Source organism: Mauremys mutica, unplaced genomic scaffold (assembly GCF_020497125.1).
Source record: "Mauremys mutica isolate MM-2020 ecotype Southern unplaced genomic scaffold, ASM2049712v1 000286F_np12_subseq_1:100877_obj, whole genome shotgun sequence".
Lineage (NCBI taxonomy): Eukaryota > Metazoa > Chordata > Testudines > Geoemydidae > Mauremys > Mauremys mutica.
In genome coordinates, this window is record NW_025422900.1 from 68,941 (window position 1) to 92,207 (window position 23,267).

Here is a 23,267-nt window from a genome sequence, read left to right on the forward strand (position 1 = left end):
TGTGAAAGAGAGGGATAAGGGGTGAAGAGAAGATGCAAGAGAGAGGAAAAAGGTGTTTTTTGCATGTCGTTCCAACTCAGTGCAAGAAAGCAGGGGCTGTGAATTACCAAGAGCTAAGGGGAAATGTTTGGAAGGAGGGGAAAAGGGAGATAGATGCAGATTTAATGCACCAGCTGGTTCCCCTCTTTGTTCTCCACAGGCTTCCTCAGTGTGTGCCCCATTAACTCCAGGGCTTTGTTCACCAAGTGCTTGCCCTTTTTGCCCCAGGTTAGGTTCACTTGTTTCCCAACAATATTCTTCCCTAGCTTCCCCAGGCTGATCCAGTTTAACTTGCCCACTTTGATCCCCACTAGCTTCACTTTTGTCTACTTCAATCCCCATTAACTTCACCTCTTTGCCCACTTTGATCCTTACTAGCTTCCCTATTTTTTTCCACTTGTGCTTTTCCATTTGCTTTCTCTATTTGTTTCCCCAAATTTTTCCATACTTTGTTCCCCAATAGTTTCCTCACTGGCTTCTATACTTAGATCCCTGCTAGCTTTCCCACTAGCTTCCACACCCTGTCCCCAACCTCCTTCCATCTTCCAGTCCCTACCTACTTCCCCACTCTGAGCCCCACCAGTTTGCTCTCTTTCTTCTCCACTAACTTCTCTACTGTGTTCTCATCTTGCTTCCGTGCTTAATTCCCCACAAGCTTCCACTCTCAGTTCCCCAGATTCAGGGACATTGGTTTCTCCTGGAGAAAGAAAAGAATAGAAAATATGAGAAAAATAATTTTACTTCCCAATAATGCAATTTCCATGGTCAGCACTACGACTGAGATCCCATGCCAGTTTTGTGGGATCAATTTATCTGGAGTGATGATGATGATAATGAAGGAAATATTTGTATATAATCCTATTCACTTTGCACATCAGTCTCTAAGATGCTACTTGCTAAAGATGCTTCAGTCTTACTCAGAGCTTTCTCCCTCCATCCCTCCGTTGAGTACTGGAGGCCAAAACTGAAAGGGTGAAATACAACAATCAAATAACATCAGAAGCAGCTGCTGCAGCAGTGGCCCTGGACCCCAGCTGTGGCACACGCTTCTGATGGCCTGCTGGGGATATTAGCTAGTGGTTTCTCCATGAAGTAGTAAGCACAAGGATGTTCTGGTGTGGTTCACAAACTCCTCTTTTGGGGTGTGAGGGAGGCCCTGGCAGGCACACCTCCATGTAGAGTGATTCAGGTTGCAGCCCCTCTTCCAGATCCTCCTGAACCTTTCACTGAAGCTCCAGTTTCACTTTTCTACACACTTTATTCATGCACATCCCATTCTTGGCCCCACAAAGCCATGGGACCTCCTTATCAACTTCCTCCTGCAACTGTTCAAGATGGCCATCCATCACTTCAAGAGGAGGAAGCTGGACAGAGATGCTTTGCGACTGTGGGGCCTATTTCTGGTCTCTTGTCCGATCACATCTCCAAGCAGTGTTTCTCTGGGTGGTGTTAATTGACTCCTAAAACATCTTTAGGGAGTGGTGGGCACTGCCAGGGTTCTCTGCTTGGTGTCCCCTTCTGGTTCACTAACTTTCAACCTTTGACCCTCACTCTTGTTCCTGTTTTCATTTGTTGTCCCAAGTATTCAGTTGTGGCCTGTGGCCTGTGGATCCTTCCCCTTAGTTGAAGGGGCAGGTCTTTAGTGTTGGGTGGACCTAGTCCTGCCTATCTCAGTACCTGCTGACAGTATACACACTTCTGCCTCTTAGTTTTCTAAACACAAAGACTACAACTCTCAGCATGCAATACTAGGTCTAGTAACACTACACCCTCCCAGCCCATTTTCTCTTCAGATCAATCCTGGAAAATTATGATGTTGCTATGATCCTGTTTACATTGCTGTCTGTTGCAATAGAAATGTTGCATTCCATTGCAGGAGGAGAAGATAGGCCATGGGAATTGTTAACAAACAAAAATAGCTTTATAACTAACCAGAAAGAAGGGGGAAATTATAGTAAAAATAAAATACTGTAATAAATATGTGATCCCCTAGACTGTCATGGTTGTCACCATGCTGCACTCCATGCTCACTTGGAAATTCAAAGCAACAGCAAGGCTGCACATCTTCCTGCTCCAACAATCTAGGCCCCAATTGCAGAGCTGAAGTAGAATCACCATTAGCAGTACATGGCTTCTGACAAATAGGTGAGCAGTTCTGAATCCATCCAGTATAGTGCCATGCACAACTAGGCTGCTAAGTGCAAATTCTGAATAATAGTAATAGTAATAAATATCACTTTAATAAAGAACAACAAAAGCTGTTGTAAAACCCACAGTTTCTGTCTGCAAACTTGACCAATCTTCACCAGTGGCTGGGTCTATTGTGCAAAGTTTCTGAGGAAACAGTAATGAGAGAATGAGAATCTTCAGCGAGAGCAAGAAAGAGATCGTACTAAAAAAACAAATTGGACCATGTTCACAATGAGGTTGAATCGCCTTGTAATGAAGCAGGCACAAACTGAGCCAGCAAGACTGAGAAGACCAGTGTCTTCTTCAGCATATCCAACATGTTGTATGAAGTCCAAGTGTCAGGAGGGGAAAAGAGGGAAGGTCCAGCTGAGAGGAGCTGTGGCTGTTGTAAGCATGAAAGGCAGTCAATTTTTTTGAATTTGCCAAGGTGCCAATGAGATTTTAAAGCTGAAATCTAACAAACTAGACTTGGCCATATATAATAGAATTCAGTGGGATAACCCCTTTGTATTGAGTCCAGGAAATGTTAGCTTAGTAATTGAATGCTGGGTTTTTTTCAGGTCAACTTTTAACCCGAACAGTATTTCTCAGATGAGGACACTTGCTTTTTCTTAACCAGTCAACAATTTGTTAATTCACCTAGAACCACATTAATATATAATCAACAGTTCACCTCTCAAATGTAAACACAGCCAGTTGAGGGTCATCAGTTATGTCAAAGAACAATGCAAATTACCAAGATTTCTTTTTACCACCAATTCTCAGTTCTTTAGTATCTAACACATTTATTGCACTTCCAAGGGTACACTTGTCTTTTAGGCACTTTGAAGAGTGTGGTTATTTCTCTTTGACTAGATTAGTCCAAAAGGGACACGTTTAGAATATTAAAAGCAATTGCTTAAAACAATTCCTTTCAATCTCTTACTTGGCCAATTTGCTTGGATTTATAAAAGAGTTAAAATTTAAAATATGGTTATTTGAACTCTCACTAGAGAGTGTAGACTCTGGAAGATAAACTACAGCTATTAAAGAATAGAAGGGGAAATACAATCTTTGAGATGAAATCTCATCACTTCTTATCCTCTAAACCCTGGGACGGGGAAGAATCCTTCCACATAGCTGGTCTGGGTGTTGGTCATATTTGGGATTCTATAGCTTTTTTTGTTGAGTTCAGTCAACTCTGCTGAGCGCATGGAGAGCATAGTTTATGTATGTCAGTTTCAGGGCTATTGAACACACGTGTGTGAAGTGGGTCCTCAACTTTCAGCTCTCTTAGTTACTCTGCTGCTTCCATTGCTATCCAGTAAATAGCCTTGGCATATAACAAACTTCCTTAAACTTTTTCTTCTCAGAAGCTTTTAAAGTTTGATTCATTTGAAGGATTGTATTTAATTATTTAGCCCTACTGTCAATTGTTATTCCTCTTTTAACCAATTTCTCTTAATATCCCAAAGTTATACCCAATCACAGTATATATCTTTCAACATTTTTCCTTCCTTGTGCTGGACAATTCCTATTGCTTTTAGAGTGCAACAATTATTTACAATGAAAACCGACAAAATCCGTATAGTTTAAATTTGGAGGACATTCGCCATACATTCTTTGATTATACTAAGTATTTCACATTACTTAGGACTTAAAACAGAACAAGACACTTTTCGACATATAGAAGGGATATAGATCTAGCTCACAAGGCAAATGAATGTGTAGATTTTAATTTGGGGTAATATACAGATTATTCATGGTATATTTGATTTACAAGGAAACAATGTATACTTTATAATTTGGGGTGAAAACAAGTGGCGTGAATTTCTTGGAGTAAGTCTGTCCAGTTTGATCTTCAATCGTACAGTCACATTTCTTGTTTTTTTATACTTGCAGCTTCCCTACCCATCTCTTCTTGATCCACTCAACATGCAATGAACCACTTTGCAAAGAAAAGCAGGGTGTAACTCTTTTTTGGTAACTTGGAAATTTTTTGCTAGATTGGGAGGGAGAAAGATGTATATATGTGCAAATAATGAGATATTCTTGCCTAGGTGATTAACAATACTCTCCATTTAGCCATTTTAATTACTGCAGTTGGGGAAAGGAATTCCTGACCTTGGCTGATGTGAGTCCTTAGACAAAATGTCTCACATCATGTGAAGCATTTTCTTGTTGTCTTCATAGGTGGATCTTATCTTGGGATAAACAGAGATGGGATAGCTTTTCTAATTTTTGAGGGCCAGAAGGAATCATGAGTTATTAATTTTTCAAGGCATATCATTCCCATATATCCTTTACACTGTATTTAAACTAGAAAAGGGTGAACTTTTAAAAAATAAATAAACTTATCAAAACATACATTTTTCAAGGCACCAAAACAATTTGTAATTTTGATGAATAATTTTGGCCAAAAAAAATGAAAAAATATTTTTGAAAAGTCAAAATGATTCATTTGAAAATGAAACATTTCAACTTTTGATCTGGAAACAATGATTCATTTAGAATGTTGCTAAATTTATTTAAACAAACAAAAAAGGTAAAAAAACAGCCAAAAATTTAACGAAATGAAAATCTAATTTTTTTTTAATCAAATGAAATGTTTCATTTGATCAGAAACATTTTTTTCTCAGATATTTTGGTTCGACCTTTGAATGGAACAATCAATTATTCGTTCAGCTCTTAATTCAAAATTAATTTGCAGCTCTGCCTCTGAAACCTTTCTGAAAAAGAGATTAGTTGGCATCTACATTATAAATGCTTTGCTGATATATCAGCAGAGCCCCCTAGTGTAGACATAATATATTCTGACAGAAGGAGTGTCACGGAGTGTGGGGGAGTCAGGGTCCTGCACCCCCGGCTTCCTGCGATTCACCAGGACTCTCAGCCAGCCAGTAAAGCAGAAGGTTTATTTAGATGCCAGGAACACAGTCCAACACAGGTCTTGCAGGCACAGACAACAGGATCCCCCCTGTTAGGACCATCTTGGGGCCCCAGGAGCCCCACAGCCCCATTGGGGGATCAGAGCCCTGTCTGTCCTTCCCTTCCTCCCCCAGCCAGCTCCAGACTCCCCAAGACCTTCCAGTCCCTCCTCTCTGCTCAGCCCCTTTCCCGGGCCAGGAGGTCACCTGATCCCTTTGTCTCCAACACCTTCAGCCGGCACCTTTGCAGAGGAGGGGCCCAGGCCATCAGTTGCTAGGAGACAGAGTGTCAGGCATTTAGGTGCACTGGCCTTTTGCTTTGCTAGATACTTAAGAACTGCATAGGGGACACTGAGGCACCAACACAGCATTCACAGACCACAGTAAGAACAGTCCCCCTTCGTCACAAGGAGTTTTTCTGCTGGAACAAGAGTACTACCTCCCCAAATGACATTATTCTGCTAGAAGCATTCTTCTGTTGGCATAGCTGCATCTACACTGGGGACTTTACTGCCATAACTATGTGAGCTAGTGGGTGTGGTTTTTCCACACTCCTGACAAACATAACTATGCTGGTAAAATTGTGTAATGTCTACCTGGCCTCAGTTCTGAGAGAGAACCATGATGAAAGGGAGCAGTGGGAAGTTACAGGTTAGCACCAGTGGAATGGCGGTCCCAGAAAGGGCAATAGTACACAGCAATGAATACAAGATGCTCCAAAGTGTGCTGGATGTTTGACCCAATTTTTCAGAATTCATTATCAGCGTGGGTAGCTAAAAAGCTGACAGGTAAAAGCTAATGGGTTATTAGGAAATTGCTGTACATGTTGTAGCTCTTTGGATTTAATTTAATGATTGGCCAGTATGATTTTACTTAACCTCTTCTGAGGCAATGGATTAGCAATCTAAAGATCCTGCAAGGTGATCTGAGAGCATGCATCTCCTAATACTTCAGTGGGAGATGAGGGTGCTCAGCATCTCACAGAATTGGGCCCTGTGTTTGGAAAACCTACAATAGACTTCCTGGAACAGAAAGCTCAATGCCTAACATGGAAGATATAGTCCCCTGCTCTTCAGAGGTGTCTGAAATGGGCACCATGTTGTTTTCCAAACAGGTGTTAAAAGTGAGCTCCTGTGTATTTCACTCTATACCAGGCAGTCTGCTGGGATGCTATCACAGTCACTGTCTCAGGAAATGGTCTTTGCTGCAATCCACCCCAGGATCTTTCTTACTGTTGGACTCTGGAAATTGTTGCATATAGTGAATGTCTGTACTGTGCTTGCTGGTAATACGCAGGGTTCCCTGTGCCAGGGCAGGAGTAATGATTCCCACAGAATCTGCTCTCTGCGGAATTAACCAGTATAGATTTTAAGCCTCTGGTTTTATAGTTATCTCCTATATATACCATAATCTATCCTTTAAAGGACACAAAGTGGCAGAATTAGAGAATTTACACCCAAGGGATGACTTCCCATTTCCAGAACATGAGAATATCTGATTGAAAACCCCTCTGTAATCCCAATGGACAGTGACATTATTTTGTATCCATGGGGTGTTCAAGTAGATTCCCATTCTGCACAACTGCATCAAGAAACGAGTTTATATTAGGCAACTGGGTCCAAATTCTGCTCTCATTTCCAGTGACCAAAATTTAGAGTAAATTCATTAATGTCAATGGAGTTGCTCCAGATTCACACTAGTGCAACTGAGAACAAAATTCAAGGCTTTGTGGGGTGCTCTGGGTAAAAGCAGTAAAGAGCCTGCGGAGGCATAAGAACCATGCGCATTTGACCTCTGTTTTCAGTCCTGTTCATTACCATGTTCCACGGTACAAGCACTGATTAGACAGGATGAATACACTCTAAACTTTGGAAAAGTATGCAAAAAGGATGATATAAATCCTGGCCCCATGTACTATCATTGATTTCAATGGAGCCAGGGTTTCATCCCTGAAAGTCATCAGAGCAGAAATCAGAGCCATCATCTTAGAAGTAAGAACCACTTTTCAAAGGAAAAATTACAGGATAATGTAATAATTCAGACAAAAAGGGCCAGATCAGTTACACACTGGAAGTTTTGCCTGAGTAAGGACTTCAGGGAATGGCCCATATGAGAACAATATATGTAGCTAGAATCTCCTGTACTGAGAATGGTAAAGTTAGTAACAATTAGAGGTGACTGGAAAAATAAAATAAATATGCACAGATTTTGAAAATATTTTTGTTCTAATGATTTGCAAAACTAACCAATTTTTCATTTTAAAATTTTTTCCATAGAACTATTTTTTACTTTCTCCCCATTGTTGAGAATCATAATCTTTGAAAACAAAAATGTTCAGTTTTGAAAAAAAATACCACTATGTGACTTTACTAGCAATCAAAACTGAAACAGAAAAGCCACACCAAAACCTGAAAAACAAAATCCTGCAAATGAAAATAATGAAAGCTATGCTGAAGAACAAACAACAGGCTAACTTTTGTTCTCTAAAGGTTTGATCAAAAACTTACAAAAGCCCAACATAGTTTAATTTTAAAAAAAAATGAAAAACTGGCATTTATTTAAACTTTTTTTTGCTCAAAAAATGTCAACCAGCTTTAGCAACAATTAGATTTTTGATGTTGACTGGCATAAAAGGAGTGTCAGGATCACTGTGCATAAAACAGAGTAAGACCTTCTCTTAGGGTGACCAGGTTTCCAGGTTGGACGAGAACACCCGGTCAAAAAGGGATCCTGGTGGCTCCGGTCAGCACCACTGACCAGGCTGTTGACTGTCCAGTTGGCGGTGTCTGGAAGCAGCTGGCATGTCTGGCTCCTAGGCTTAGGGGCAGCCAGGGGGGTCCATGTGTTGCCCCACTCCCCACCTGCAGGCGCAGCTCCCATTGGCTGGGTCAGGGCAGGGGAGTAACTAGCGTGAGCATGACTCGTGAGTGCTCAGCAGGCAGCTGTTGAGAGGTTGAGTGGTGCACACCTCTCCCGCTGCTGCCTGGCCCTCTTCTCCTCATGCTCCTCATGTGGCTGGGTTCGAGCTGTGACACGTGTCCTGTGGCAAACCGCGGTCTGTCTGTCGCCCCATCGCCAGCACCCAGGAATTCCAGGTATGTGTATCCCTGTCTTGGAGAGCTGGGAATGGGGCTGCACCCCATCCCCCGTCACCGCATCCTTTCCCCATCCTGTCCTGCCCTGCACATCTACCCATCCCAGTCCTGTACCCCTTACAGCACTCTCCCACCCATCCTCTCCACCTTCCAGAGCTGCCACCCCATGTCCCTCACCCTCCACAGCCCTGCATCCCATTCACCTCCATACATTGTGCACTCCCATTTTGTCCCTATACACTCCTGTGCCCCCCAAATCCTCATGCACCCATAGCCTTCTGCTTCCCTCTGCATCCCCATCCACCCCACATACCCCCCATACCCCCTCCTCTCTCCTTCACTTCCCCCTCTCATCCCCACCCTACTCTTGTCCTTGGCTTCTTTCCCTCCTCATCCTTTCTCCTCTACCCCCACCCATCTTTTCCCCTCCAGCCCATCCTTCTCCATTCCTGGCTGGGTGATTTAGACAACCCCTGGAAAAGAGTATGAAAAGTATCTCTGTGTAGGTAAGTGTGTGCATGCATGCATTCATAGAATCATAGAATATTAGGGTTGGAAGAGACCTCAGGAGGTCATCTAGTCCAATCCCCTGCTCAAAGCAGGACCAACACCAACTAAATCATCCCAGCCAAAGCTTTGTCAAGCCGAGCCCTAAAAACCTCTAAAGATGGAGATTCCACCCCCTCCCCAGGTAACCTATTCCAGTGCTTCACCACCCTCCTAGTGAAATAATGTTTCCTAATATCCAGCCTAGACCTCTCCCACTGCAACTTGAGACCATTGCTTCTTGTTCTGTCATCTGCTACCACTGAGAACAGCCTAGCTCCATCCTCACTCTTCTGCAGACTAAATAACCCCAGTTCCCTCAGCCTCTCCTCATAAGTCATGTGCCCCAGCTCCCTAATCATTTTCATTGCCCTCTGCTGGACTCTCTCCAATTTGTTCACATCCCTTCTGTAGTGGGGAGACCAAAACTGGATGCAATACTCTAGATGTGGCCTCACCAGTGTCGAATAGAGGGGAATAATCACTTCCTTCGATCTGCTGGTAATGCTCCTACTAATACAGCCCAATATGCTATTGGCCTTCTTGGCAACGAGGGCACACTGCTGACTCATATCCAGTTTCTCATCCACTGTAATCCCCAGATCCTTTTCTGCAGAACTGCTGTTTAGCCAGTGGGTCCCCAGCCTGTAGCGGTGCATGGGATTCTGCCTTCCTAAGTGCAGGACTCTGCACTTGTCCTTATTGAACTTCATCAGATTTCTTTTGGCTCAATCCTCCAATTTGTCTAGGTCAATCTGGATCCTATCCCTACCCTCCATCTTAGTGTCATCTGCGAACTTCCTGAGGGTGCAATTAATCCCATCATCCAGATCATTAATAAAGATGTTGAATAAACCGGCCCCAGGACCGAGCCCTGGGGTACTCCCCTTGATACCGGCTGATATTGAGCCGCTGATCACTACCCGTTGAGCCTGATAATCTAGCCAGCTTTCTACCCATCTTACTGTATGTGTGTCTTTGTGTAGGGAGGTGTGTGTATTGCCGCATGTGTGCATACCTGTGTGAATAAAATTTGCAGCCTAACTCTTTGATTTTTATTCCTTTTGCTGTCTTGCACACAAAAAATTTGATGACATAAAATCTATGTGTATTCATTTCGTAAGTTTTTAAAAGAGAAGGGAACTCTAAAAGAAATGTATTATATCTTAAAAAGTGAATGTTGTTGACTAGTAATTGCAGAAGAGCCAACGTATCATACATTTCTCCCCACCTTTGTCTAGCTACATTATAAACTGTTTGTTGCAGTCAGACTCTCTCTCAGTGCATGCTAGATGTGTACACATGAATACGTGTGTATCTGCATGTAGGTATGGGAGTCAGTTTCTACAGATATATACATACATATATATATATAGGTATCTGGACAGGTGTGCATTTCTGTGGTTGCGCTCTATGGCTTTGTATTTGGGCTTCAGGAGTGGACCCATTGCAGCTGTGATAATGTGTGGTTACGAAAAATGGGAAGAGGGGAATCATGAAAACCTTTGTGAAATTTAATTTTTTTTTAAATTACCCTTTTTGACTATTTTTTTGCCAGCTCTAGCGTCTTGTAACAAATAAAACCTGAACTTAGCATAGTACATCTGTCAAAACTATAAATATGCCTGTTTGGGCCTTGCAGTGAAAATGAGCATGTGAGAGAAGGTCGGGGAGAGCAAGAAATGGGGGAAGGGGTGATCGAGTGAGCAGGGGACCCTCAGGAAGGGGTGGGGCAGAGGCGTGGCCTCAGGGAGGGGAGGGGTAGTGGGGGGGCAAGGGCATTTGTTTTTCTGGAATTAGAAAGTTGGCAACCCTATATTGTCTATATTAATAAAATTTGCCGTGGTGTAACTAAAATCATTGTAGTTACACTAGTTCAAATGATCTTGATATAGACAAAATCTAAGAGGAAATAGACCAAGAGGAAACATCCAGTGAGTCTGAGAGCTTGTCTATACGTAAAACACTGCAGCTGTGCCACTCTAGCGCTTCAATGAAGACACTACCTATGCCGATGGAAGAGAGTATCCCATTGGCATAGGTACTCCACCTCCCTGGGAGGCGGTAGATAGGTCAGTGAGAGAATTCTCCCATCAACCTAGCTCTGTTCTCACCCTGAGCAATGTAGTTATACTGAACTAATTTCCTGGTGTAGACCAGGCCTTCGTATCACCAGTTTCTCTCCCAATGAGGTATCCACTGTAAGGTCCCAAAGACCACTTACCACTCAGCAGAAGGGACAACAATCATAGAATCATAGAATATCAGGGTTGGAAGGGACCTCAGCAGGTCATCTAGTCCTCAAAGCAGGACCAATTCCCAACTAAATCATCCCAGTCAGGGCTTTGTCAAGCCTGACCTTAAAAACCTCTAAGGAAGGAGATTCTACCACCTCCCTAGATAACCCATTCCAGTGCTTCACCACCCTCCTAGTGAAAAAGCTTTTCCTAATATCCAACCTAAACCTCTCCCACTGCAACTTGAGACCATTACTCCTTGTTCTGTCATCTGCTACCACTGAGAACAGTCTAGTTCCATCCTCTTTGGAATCCCCTTTCAGATAGTTGAAAGCAGCTATCAATTCCCCACTCATTCTTCTCTTCTGCAGAATAACCAATACAAGTTCCCTCCGCCTCTCCTCATAAATCATGTGCTCCAGATCCTTAATCATTTTTGTTGCTCTCTGCTGGACTCTTTCCAATTTTTCCACATCCTTCTTGTAATATGGGGCCCAAAACTGGACACAGTCCTCCAGATGAGGCCTCATCAATGTCGAATAGAGGGGAATGATCATGTCCCGCGATCTGCTGGCAGTCCCTACTTATACGTCCCAAAATGCTGTTAGCCTTCTTGGCAACAAGAGCACACTCTTGACTCATATCCAGCTTCTTGTTCACTGTAACCCCTAGGTCCTTTTCTGCAGAACTGCTGCCTAGCCATTCGGTCCCTAGTCAAGCAATTGCTTGGCAGCATTCTCCATCCAGCAGGCTGCATAAGTGATTTTGGTAGGAGGCAGGCAGCTGTGACTGGTCCATGTCTACCACTGAAGGACATTGGTTTTTGCATATCTGATCTATGGGTTACTTGTGCAAAGCTAGAGGAAGTTGTGTCTTTTGGATGGTCAATTACTGTGATTCCACTGAAGAAAATTCAGTTTAGTAGTTGCAATCCTAAAAAGAGGCAAAAGACTCTAGTTGTAAACTACTAGTTACACTAGGTAGAAAATTCCTTTGCAACACAAAACTTATCCTAAAGGATCAGTAATGACTGCAAAGAAATTGTGCACTTTATTTGAATAATTTCTCAGGAGATCCATAGCAATAATTTTTCCAGCCTGCTTATTTTATTTCCATCAGTGTCATAGTTAATTACAATATGTTTTAATAATTTTGTTTTATTTGTGTAGGTTGGTGAGACGAGAGACACAGCTAAAGCTGCACATTCAATTTTTGGAGCATTTGTCTTTAGATTTTATATGCTACCTTGTCATGGCCCAAGTTAGCCAGCAGGTGTCCCTGTTACATCACCAACTACAACTGAAAATATCCTTAATCAGACTGAAGTTTTATGTGCCCTCATAAAAATACTTTTCAAAACAAATGAAGCTGTTCAAAACTAGCTTCTAAAGCCATGAATGAGAAAATGCAAGAGACATAGAAAAAGGAAGAAGCAGGATGAGTTGTTACTGGCTGCAAATTCCAGACAAGGGGGTTCATGGAGGGCAGGGGAATCCAGAAATGAGCAGGAAAATCACGGTGCAAACCAGCCCAATCCAATTACCACAATGTTAACAGTTGTAGAGAAGATGGACTCTAACTGTGTCCCCTTAATGGGCTAAACCTGTAGGCTGTCCTAACCAATCTGGTTATAGGAGCACAATTGGATTTTGTATTATGGACATGTGTGCAGTAGCTAGGTCTCATGAGCTGGTTACAATGAGTTGTAGTACAGATGGGGCCAAAGTGTACAATCTAAAGCCCATAAAGGAACACCTGGGCTAAATATCCCATCAGGGTGGCAGCAGTTGGTAGCAGTTGGAGTGTGACTGAAAATCAGAGCAGGAGACTCCCTATGCAGAGATAAGCAGCATTATTGCTGCAGAGTCACAACAGAAGGGAAATCCCAGAGATGATCCCCATTTCTTGCAAAGGAAAGAATCAATATGTCAACTACACAGGAGCCTAAGACCACCCTGCTTGATTTCATGAGCTATGAGGGACATGGATCCGGGCTGGAGAGGGCAGACCTAGCCTCTCCCAGAATCATTTGCTCTAACATTTGTTCTGCTCAAAGGGACACTGCCAACTTGTCAAAATAGCACATTCAAAATATCTACATTCTGATTGAAGCCCTTTTAAATAGCATATGCAGCAAGAAACTATAACATGTCCCAGGGTGGGGGGAATCTATCTTAGCCAGGGGAAAGGGGACCTTTAAAAACATGGGAAGAGGGGGAAACTGTGCTACCAGATGCACCTGAAGTTTTTGGGATAAAATAACAGGGAGGAATATTACCTGGGAAGGAGAAATCTGAAATGCACTAACTTAAGGGGCACCTGCAACAGAAAACAAAACTGGGCTTGTGGGATAGCTCAGTGGTTTGAGCATTGGCCTGCTAAACCTAAAATTGTGAGCTCAATCCTTGAGGGGGCCATTTAGGGAACTGGGGTACAAATCTGTCTGGGGGTTGGACTAGATGACCTCCTGAGGTCCCTTCCAACCCTGATATTCTATGAGGAAAAGAAAAGCATTGGCCTGCTAAACCCAGGGTTGTGAGTTCAATCCCTGGAGGCAGCCACTTAGGGATCTGGGGCAAAATCAGTACTTGGTCCTGCTAGTGAAGGCAGGGGGCTGGACTTGATGACCTTTCAGGGTCCCTTCCAGCTCTGTGAGATAGCTCTATATATATAATGCCTGAGAGGATTTTTCTTTAACCTTAAAAATGTCAAGACTTGTCTTCTGTTTTTGCTGTTTGTGATAGATATGACAGTGTTCTGCAATATCCTTGGCAAACCTTATGGAAGTATGTTTACCAGCTTTGGGGTCCATTGTATTGAAAATGCAAATGTTTGTGTACTATTGTGTGGAATTTCTTTAGGAGAAGGAAGGATTAATGTAATTTTAGGAATGTCAAAGGACTTTTGGGGAACACTACATGTGAAGTGGATTTCCTAGAAAATACTTGGGGGTGAGTAGAATGCAAGTAACCCACTTTGAATCCATCTTTTTGAAGCTGAACAGTGAGAATATTAAGGCTGGAAGGGACCTCAGAAGGTCATTTAGTCCAACCCCCTGCTCAAAGGAGGACTAATCCCCAGACAGATTTTTGCCCCAGATCCCTCAAGGATTGAGCTCACAACCCGGGGTTTAGCAGGTGAATGGTCAAACTACTGAGCTAGCCCTCCTTGCCCTGAGGAGAGAAACAGATTGCCTGCCCCCCAAAATGCCAGTTCAAAGATTGCCAAACTGTATAAAGGAGGGACTAAACTTTTCATGAGTGTGTTACTTATGAGCTGAAGCTGATATGAACTTGTGACTATAAAAAAAAGACCATTTTGGCAGTTTGAAGGACTCACCTGCCAGATCCCATATTGATGACAGTTGGGGGGATTTGTGGTAAGCTTTAGTGTGTGTGTAAGTTCTATTATTGTTTTTAATATGTTTTCTCTGTAATGCTTAGGCCCTAAGAAAAATAGGCGTGCATAGGAAGTGCTGTGTGGTAACTCATAACTGTGGTAACTGCACTGTTAACTGTCTCTGGGGAGAAAGGCAAAGCAGACCTGCTGAGGCAGGCTGACTTTGCTTGTGAATTCACAGTATCAACAGGGAGCAGTGCAGCTTGGAACTATCCTGGTCAGCATGGAGTGATATGTATGTCTCCACGCAAGAGAGGTGATGGCCAGGGAAGCCCGAAGTCTAAGAGTGGGGTGCCGTTGCTGAAGTATAGAGGATGAAATACAGCTGCAGTTGTTTTTCTAGGAATGCCAGAAAACTGGAGAGGGTGATTGCTCAGCCCTCAGTTGAAGGGGCAGGGGAGGTGTTGAATGTTTACTGTTTCATAGGAGTCTGGAAAAACAGGACTCGGAGGGGCGTGGGGGGAGGAATCAAACTGTTTCATAGGAGTTTGAGTTAAATAGAGAACAAACCAATACTCACCGTGTATTAAATAGAAATAAATAAAACAGAATTTTCTTCCCCCTCCTGTGTGAGTGACAGGAGAATCAGGCCCCTATTTGTATTAACGTTGGTATCCTCTCACATCAGAGACAACAGTACAATGTTTTTTTAACTGCTTTACTCCTAGTGGCACTACAGAGATAGACCACAATGGGACAATGAGATGGTTCTGTTCCACATTGTGCATCAGCAGCAGAACTGTCATTTTGTTCTCAAAATGGAGTCCTCCACAAAGCATGACCTCACACGCACCAGATGTGCTAGGTCACACTGATCAGGCTTTTCCAGTAGATGCCCATTCAGGATTACACCACTAAGGAAAATATTTATTTTTAGCTTTTTTTCAAACTGTGGGTCGCGGAATGTAAGGCATTGTGTTGCGGTGGCTCTGGTCAGCACTGCTGACCAGGCTGTTAAAAGTCCCATTGGCGGTGCTGCCCGACTAAGGCAGGCTAGTCCCTACCTGTTCCGACACGATGCTGTGCCCCGGATGCAGCCAGCAGAAGGTCCGGCTCCTGGGTGCGGAACTGGCCAATGGGAAATGGGAGAGTGGTGCCTGCAGGCGAGAGCCACGCAGAGCTGCTTGCACACCTCTGCCCAGGAGCCGGACCTACTGCTAGGGCACAGCGAGGTCCAAGGCACAGTGTGGTCCACAGTGCCAGGACAGGCAGGAAACCTGCCTCTTCACCCCAGCTGCGCTGCTGACTGGGAGCCGCCAGAGGTAAGCCCACATCCCAATCCCCTGCCTGGAGCACCCCTCAAACCCGGAACCCTCTTCTGCACCCCAAACCTCTCATCCCTGGCCCCACTCCAGAGCCTGTACCCCCAACCCAGAGCCCTGACCCCCTCCTGCACCACAACCCCTTGCCCCAGCCCAGAGCCTCCTTCCACACCCTGAACCCCTCATTCCCGGCCCCACTCTGCAGCCCTCACCCCTGCACCCCAACTCTCTGCCCCAGTCCTGAGCCCCTCCCAAACCCCTCATCTCCAGCTCCAGTGGGTCACGGGCAGCAACAATTTTCTTCAACTGAGTTGCTAGAAAAAAAGTTTAAAATCCACTGGTCTATAGAGTGGCTCTACAGCTTCTCTGACTAGAACCCTGACCTGCCACTGGCACTTGGATCATGTTACACACTTTTATGGCTATACCCTGGCAACTCCATAGTTCAGGCTGCATTGAGCATTGCATTCAAAGCAACATTAGATCCCACTGTTTCACTCTTAATATTTCATTTTCAAATTTAAACACTTTTATCCTTTATAGGCCAATTGCATTTTCCATATTGTTTATTGATATATTTACTAACTTTGGCAGAGAAAATGGATAAACATTAGCCCTGTTTGATTCCTCCCCCCACGCCCCTCCAAGTCCTGTTTTTCCAGACTCTGCAATCTAAAGAGACACCCTCCTCCCCTTGCTCCCCACTTCCCTACTACATTTATTTTTTCAACACTGAAGTGCTAAGGTCAAAGGTGGGCACAGTCAGCAGTGGGAACAGGAGAAGAGCATGATGAGAAGCTCTGAGGGCCATCCGGAAGAGCAGGGCTGCGTAGGGGGCGTAGCACACCACTCTAGGCAGTGCTCAAAGGACATGGAGGAATGCAGGCTCCACAGTAGCCATGAGGGAGGAGTGAAGCTGTAGAGGGGGTTCAATGGGGGAAGCAGGACTCAGCAGGTGTCATAGGGGACACTGCAGCCCAGTGGGGCCACACAGGGGATATAAGTGGATTGCTGTTCAGTGTTTAGATTTAAGACTGCTCTAGTGCCACCACAATCAGTAAAAATCTACAAAATGACCAATTACATTCTTCCTCCCATTTCCTGTGGTCTTATATAGCCCTGTAAGGTTGTGTACTCATCACCCATAGAGCCCCCTGTGTCAGGTGCAATGCTGCAAGGGTTTGTCTCCAGCACCTTTCGTAGGCCATCTGCTTCTCACCAGGTCTTCCATGGTTCAGTCCTCCAGCCAAATCACATAAAGTTCAGTCCTTTTCCAGGATAACAAAAGGTCCAACTGAAAGGCCAAGCTAAGCATCCAAATAACAATTCTTCCCTACCTCTCAGGCACCACTGAATTGTTCTTACTGGCCCTTCCTGAGAGCCTCCCTCCCCAGAGGCTCAGACAGTTGGGCTTGTATTCCCTTTCCTTAGGGACTGGTGGGGGAACCCAGGCCCACCCTCAACTCTGGGTTGTAGCCCAGGGACCCTGTATTAAGCAACCTAATCAACTTCTTCAAACACACTGCTGTTTCCCTGGGCCACTTCCTACCTCTAAGCTCCCTTATGCTGCTTCCCCACAGCCTGTGCTTAACACAACCTCCCTTTGTTTCTCAGGCACCTGCTGAACTACTCCCCCACAGGGGCCACTGAAGTGCCTTTACTGACCCTACCTGAGGCCTGGTCTACACTAGGAGGTTATGTCGAATTTAGCAGCGTTAAATCGAATTAACCCTGCACCTGTCCACACAACGAAGCTATTTAGTTCGACATACAGGTCTCTTTAGTTCGATTTCTGTACTCCTCCCCGACGAGGGGAGTAGTGCTAAATTCGACATGGCCATGTCGAATTAGGGTAGGTGTGGATGGAATTCGACGCTAATAGCTCCGGGAGCTATCCCACAGTGCACCACTCAGTTGACGCTCTGGACAGCAGTCCGAGCTCGGATGCTCTGACCAGCCACACAGGAAAAGCCCCGGGAAAATTTGAATTCCTTTTCCTGTCTGGCCAGTTTGAATCGCATTTCCTGTTTGGACATTGTGGCGAGCTCAGCAGCGCTGGCAACGATGCAGAGCTCTCCAGCAGAGGGGTCCATGCAATCTCAGAATAGAAAGAGGGCCCCAGCATGGACTGACCAGGAAGTCTTGGATCTGATCGCTGTGTGGGGCGATGAGTCTGTGCTTTCGGAGCTGTGCTCCAAAAAACGGAATGCGAAGATCTACGAGAAGCTCTCCAAAGCCATGACAGAGAGAGGATACAGCTGGGATGCAACGCAGTGCCGCATGAAAATCAAGGACCTGAGACAAGGCTACCAGAAGACCAAAGCGGCAAACAGACGCTCCGGATCCCAGCCCCAGACATGCCGTTTCTATGAGGCTCTGCATTCCATTCTAGGTGCGGCTGCCACCACTACCCCACCAGTGACCGTGGACTCTGACGATGGGATAGTGTCGACAGCCGGTTCCTCGGAGATGTTCGCGGACGGGGAAGATAAGGAAGGAGATGAGGAGGACGAGGCAGTCGACAGCGCTTACAACGCTGATTTCCCCGACAGCCAGGATCTCTTCATCACCCTTACGGAGATCCCCTACCAACCCTCCCCAGCCGTTAACCCGGACCCTGAATCAGGGGAAGGATCAGTCGGTAAGTGCTATAAACATGTAAACATTTATTTTTAACAGAACAGGAATATTAACTATGTGAAAAGAAGGTCAATATGTACGGGGATAGAATAGAAATCCTCATGGGAGATCTCCACGAAGCTCTCCTGGAGGTAATTGAAAAGCCTCTGCATGAGGTTCCTGGGGAGAGCGGACTTATTGCGTCCTCCATGGTAGCACACTTTTCTGTGCCAGGCTATCATCAGGTACTCGGGTATCATTGCCTCGACGAGCATGGCGGCATAGGGCCCTGGTTTTTGCCGGCTTTCACGCAGCATGCGGTCTTTATCTGTGTCACTGATCCTCATCAGGGTGATCTCGCTCATGGTGGCCTGCTTTGAATTAGGGGAATGTTTGTATTGGGACTGCTTACCTGTTCCTTTACATAACTATAACCGGCGGTTTACAGCCACGTGGTGGAGGCGGGACAGGGGCAGCATACAGGGATCTTTCCCGGGGATAGCCGCGAGGGGGTGGGACAGGGGCAGAGTTCATGCTTTCCGGATTGCCGGCAGCAGGAACTGGCCAACGCTAGGAGCATTGCTTTGACCGTGAAAGGAGGGCACTGCTATAAATTAAGTTTTAAGCAGCCAAAAGTCTACGGCTTACCATGTCTGCCTGCTACACGAATTCTGCTGTCCTGCCCCGCTTGTCTGATCTCCACTGCAAGACCCCAGGCACTGAATGCGAAGGCCGAAAATTTGAACTTGTCCTGAGTGCGCATGAGATAGGTGCTGTGCATGGTCTTGTTCACAGAGACAGACTAGACTATGTTCATTGTTCGCAAAAATGTATCTTTGTAAGGAATTCACTCCCTTTTTCCCATCACACAGCTGCGACTGTCTCCCGACCTACCCCGGCATCCCCCTCACAGAGGCTGGCACAGATTAGGCGGTGAAAGAAAAGGACATGGGACGAGATATTCTCGGAACTTATGGGCTGCTCCCGAGCCGAGGCGGCCCAGCAGACCCAGTGGAGGGAGAACATGTCGAAGTACCAGCGCTCACACAGCGAACGGGAGGACAGGTGGCGGCAGGAAGACCAACAGGCGACTCAAACGCTGCTTGGACTAATGAGGGAGCAAACGGACACGCTCCGGCGCCTTGTGGATGTTCTGCAGGACCGGAGGCAGGAGGACAAAGCCCCACTGCAGTCTATCTCTAACTGCCCTCCCCCGCCACAAAGTCCCATACCCCCCTCACCCAAAGTACCAAGAGGGAGGGGCGGCAGGGGCCGTGAAAACTGTCACTCCACCCCTGCACAGTGCTCAATTACAGGAAGGCTCTCATTCCCAAAATTTTGATAAGTCCTTTCCTTCCCGCCTCACCCAAGCCCCCTCCCAGTTTCATCCCCTAACTGTGTAGTTGATAATAAAAAATACTTTTCTGTTAATTACTGTTTCCGTCATGTTCTTTTAGAGGAGACTGTGTTTGAAGGGGGGGAAGGGGGTTGGTAATTGGACAGGACAGTCACCTTTACCAGGGTACAAACACGGGGGCAGGTTCAGCAGCAGGTCACACACACAGTGCAGTCACTAGGCACCCTGGTCAGTCTGGGAGGTGGTTTTCATGTTCTGGGGGGGGTATGTGACTTTGTGGCGGGGGAGGGCAGTTAGAGATCTTATGCAGCAGTCCTTATCCTGGATCACAGAGCCACGCAGCAGGGGATCTGTAACCGTCCTCCCCCGCCACAAAGTCACATAGCCCCCACACACAGAGTCCCAAAAAGGAGGGGTGGCAGGCTCCGTTGAAACAACCAGTCCGCCACTGCGGACCGCTCTAGGAGCAGGAGCCTGTCATTCCTCGAGTTTAGAAGCGGTCTTTACATCACTACACACCCTACCCACCACAGTCTGCGTCCCAGTTTCAACCCTTTACTGCGAAATCAGTAATAAAGAAAACGGTGTTAATTAACAAAGTTCCATGTATTTTATTTTTAAGCGTGTGTTGGAAGGTGGGGAACGGGGTATGTAACTGCAGAGGGTAGTCAACATTAGCTGGGTAAAGAAACGGGGGCAGGTTCAGCTTCTCAGTAAACAAACTTAATAGTCACAGCTTACCCTGCTCCCTGAGGAACCTAGCTTTCAAAGCCTCCCGGATGCACAGCGCTTCTCGCTGGGCTCTTCTAATCGCACGGCTGTCTGGCTGGGCATAATCAGCAGCCAGGCTATTTGCCTCAACCTCCCATCCCGCCATAAAGGTCTCCCCCTTGCTCTCACAGAGATTGTGGAGCACACAGCAAGCTGCAATAACAATGGGGATATTGGTTTCGCTGAGATCTGAGCGAGTCAGTAAGCTTCTCCATCTCCCCTTGAGACGTCCAAAAGCACACTCCACCACCATTCTGCACTTGCTCAGCCGGTAGTTGAAGAGTTCTTTGTCACTGTCCAAGGCGCCTGTATATGGCTTCATGAGCCAGGGCATTAGCGGGTAGGCTGGGTCCCCGAGGATCACTATAGGCATCTCCACATCCCCAACAGTTATTTTGTGGTCCGGGAAGAAAATACCTTCCTGCAGGCGTCTAAAAAGATCAGAGTTCCTGAAAACATGCGTGTCATGAACCTTGCCCGGCCATCCAACGTTGATGTTGGTAAAACGTCCCCTATGGTCCACCAGTGCTTGCAGCACCATTGAAAAATAGCCCTTTCGGTTAATATACTGGCTGGCCTGGTGGTCTGGTCCCAGGATAGGGATGTGAGTTCCATCTATAGCCCCACCACAGTTTGGGAATCCCATCGCGGCGAAGCCATCTATGATGACCTGAACGTTTCCCAGGGTCACTACCTTTGAGAGCAGTAGCTCAACGATTGCGTTGGCTACTTGCATCACAGCAACCCCCACGGTAGATTTGCCCACGCCAAAGTGGTTCGTTACTGACCGGTAGCTGTCTGGCATTGCAAGTTTCCAGAGGGCTATGGCCACTCGCTTCTGCACAGTCAGGGCTGCTCGTATCCGGGTGTCCTTGCGCTTCAGGGCAGGGGACAGCAACTCACACAGTTCAAGGAAAGTTCCCTTACGCATCCTAAAGTTTCGCAGCCACTGTGATTCATCCCAGACCTGCAGCACTATGCGGTCCCACCAGTCCGTGCTTGTTTCCCGGGCCCAGAATCACCGTTCCACAGCATGAACATGACCCATTGCCACCATGATGTCCACAGCGCGGGGTCCCGTGCTTTGTGAGAGGCCTGTGCCACTCTCAGCCTTCATGTCTTCACCGCACTGCCGGAGCCTCCTTGCCCAATTTCTCAGCATCTGACTGTGAAAAAGGTGGACGATAAGGTGCGAGGAGTTGACAACGGCCATAAGTGCAGCGATGATCGCAGCGGGCTCCATGCTTGCAGTGCTGTGGCGTCCGCGCTGTCACTCACCAGAAAAGTGCGCGAACTGATTGCCCACCGGCGCTTTCAGGGAGGGAGGGCGGGAGTGACGGTTGAATGACGACAGTTACCCAAAACCACCCTCGACACATTTTTTCCCCCAGCAGGCATTGGGGGCTCGACCCAGAATTCCAATGGGCAGCGGGGACTGCGGGAACTGTGGGATAGCTACCCACAGTGCACCGCTTCCAATGTCGACGCTTGCCCCGTTAGTGTGGACTCACAAAGTCGAATTACTGTCCTTAGTGTGGATACACACGTTCGACTTTGTAATATTGGTTCCACAAATTCGATGTAAGTAGAATCGAACTACTCTGGTAGTGTAGACATACACTGAGAGACTCCCCCACAGAAGCCTGACCTGCCTCCTGTGAGTTCACCTGCCTATGGGAGGATCCTCCAATCTCTCCCCAAGACTGAATGCCCAGCTCTAGTTAAATAGTCCTTCCTGATTCTCTGCAGCTGGGGTCACTAGTTATCAGTCAGTTGCTGTACCACCATCAGCAGGGGCTAGCTGGTAGGAGACAGGCCAGGCTGAGCCTGGCTTGCTTTACAGTGCCAGCTAGCCTGTGACAGGCCCCCATCACTGGTATCTGACGGCCTCACAAGCATTAATTGATTTATACTCACAGCTACTCTGTCCAGTTGGTGAATATTATTATCCCCATTTTGCAGTTGAGGCACACACAGAGATTGACTTGTTGAAAGTCAGCTGGTGTGTCAGTGGCAGAGCCAGACTTTGAACCAAGATCTCCTGAGTCGCTGTTCAGTCCTTTAATCATAAACCGTCCTTCCTCTAATGGAGAGGTAATAGAACTTGGGGGCCGCAAGTCTCTGGGTAGGATTTTCAAAAGTGCATTGGCCTCTGTTCCCATTGGAGTCAATGGTAAAACCCAAGGAAGGAAAGATGGTGTGCTGTATATTTACATAGTCCTGGGGCCACAAAGTGGATGAATAAAATAAAAAGATACATTGAAGAGCTACCAATTCAGTGAGCATCATCCATCCTGTGCACTGAATGAGGCAGGGGTCCTGTGGAAAAAATAGTCTGTGATCATCTAATTAAAAACTGTAACATAAAGCAGACTCAAGGGGCCAAATTAAGGTTGCCTGGGCAACCTGAGACACAGAGCCAGACTTGCAGAAGCACTGAGTGCTCTCAATAGGGTGACCATATGTCCCGCTTTGGCTGGAACAACTCCCTTTTTAATCCTGTACCAAACATCCTGAATTTTGATGATCAGTTGGAAACAGTAAACGGGACAAATGCCCAGTTTTGCCAAAAAAGTGGGGAGCGCCCCCTAGTGGGATGTGGAAGAATGTTCGAGGGGGCAGCAACACCAAGCTACTCAGGCCAGCCTTGCACAGGAGAGGAGGGCCGCTCAGGCCATCTCCGTTTGGGAATGGGGGTTGTCTCGAGCAAGAGGCTCAGGCTATCTCTGTGCAGTGGGGGAGCTGGGGGCTCAGGCGAGCAGCTCGGGCGAGCTCCACATTGGGGAGGGAGTCAGCTTGTGCGAGCAGCTCGGACCAGCTCCAAGGGTGTGTGTGTGTGTGTGTCT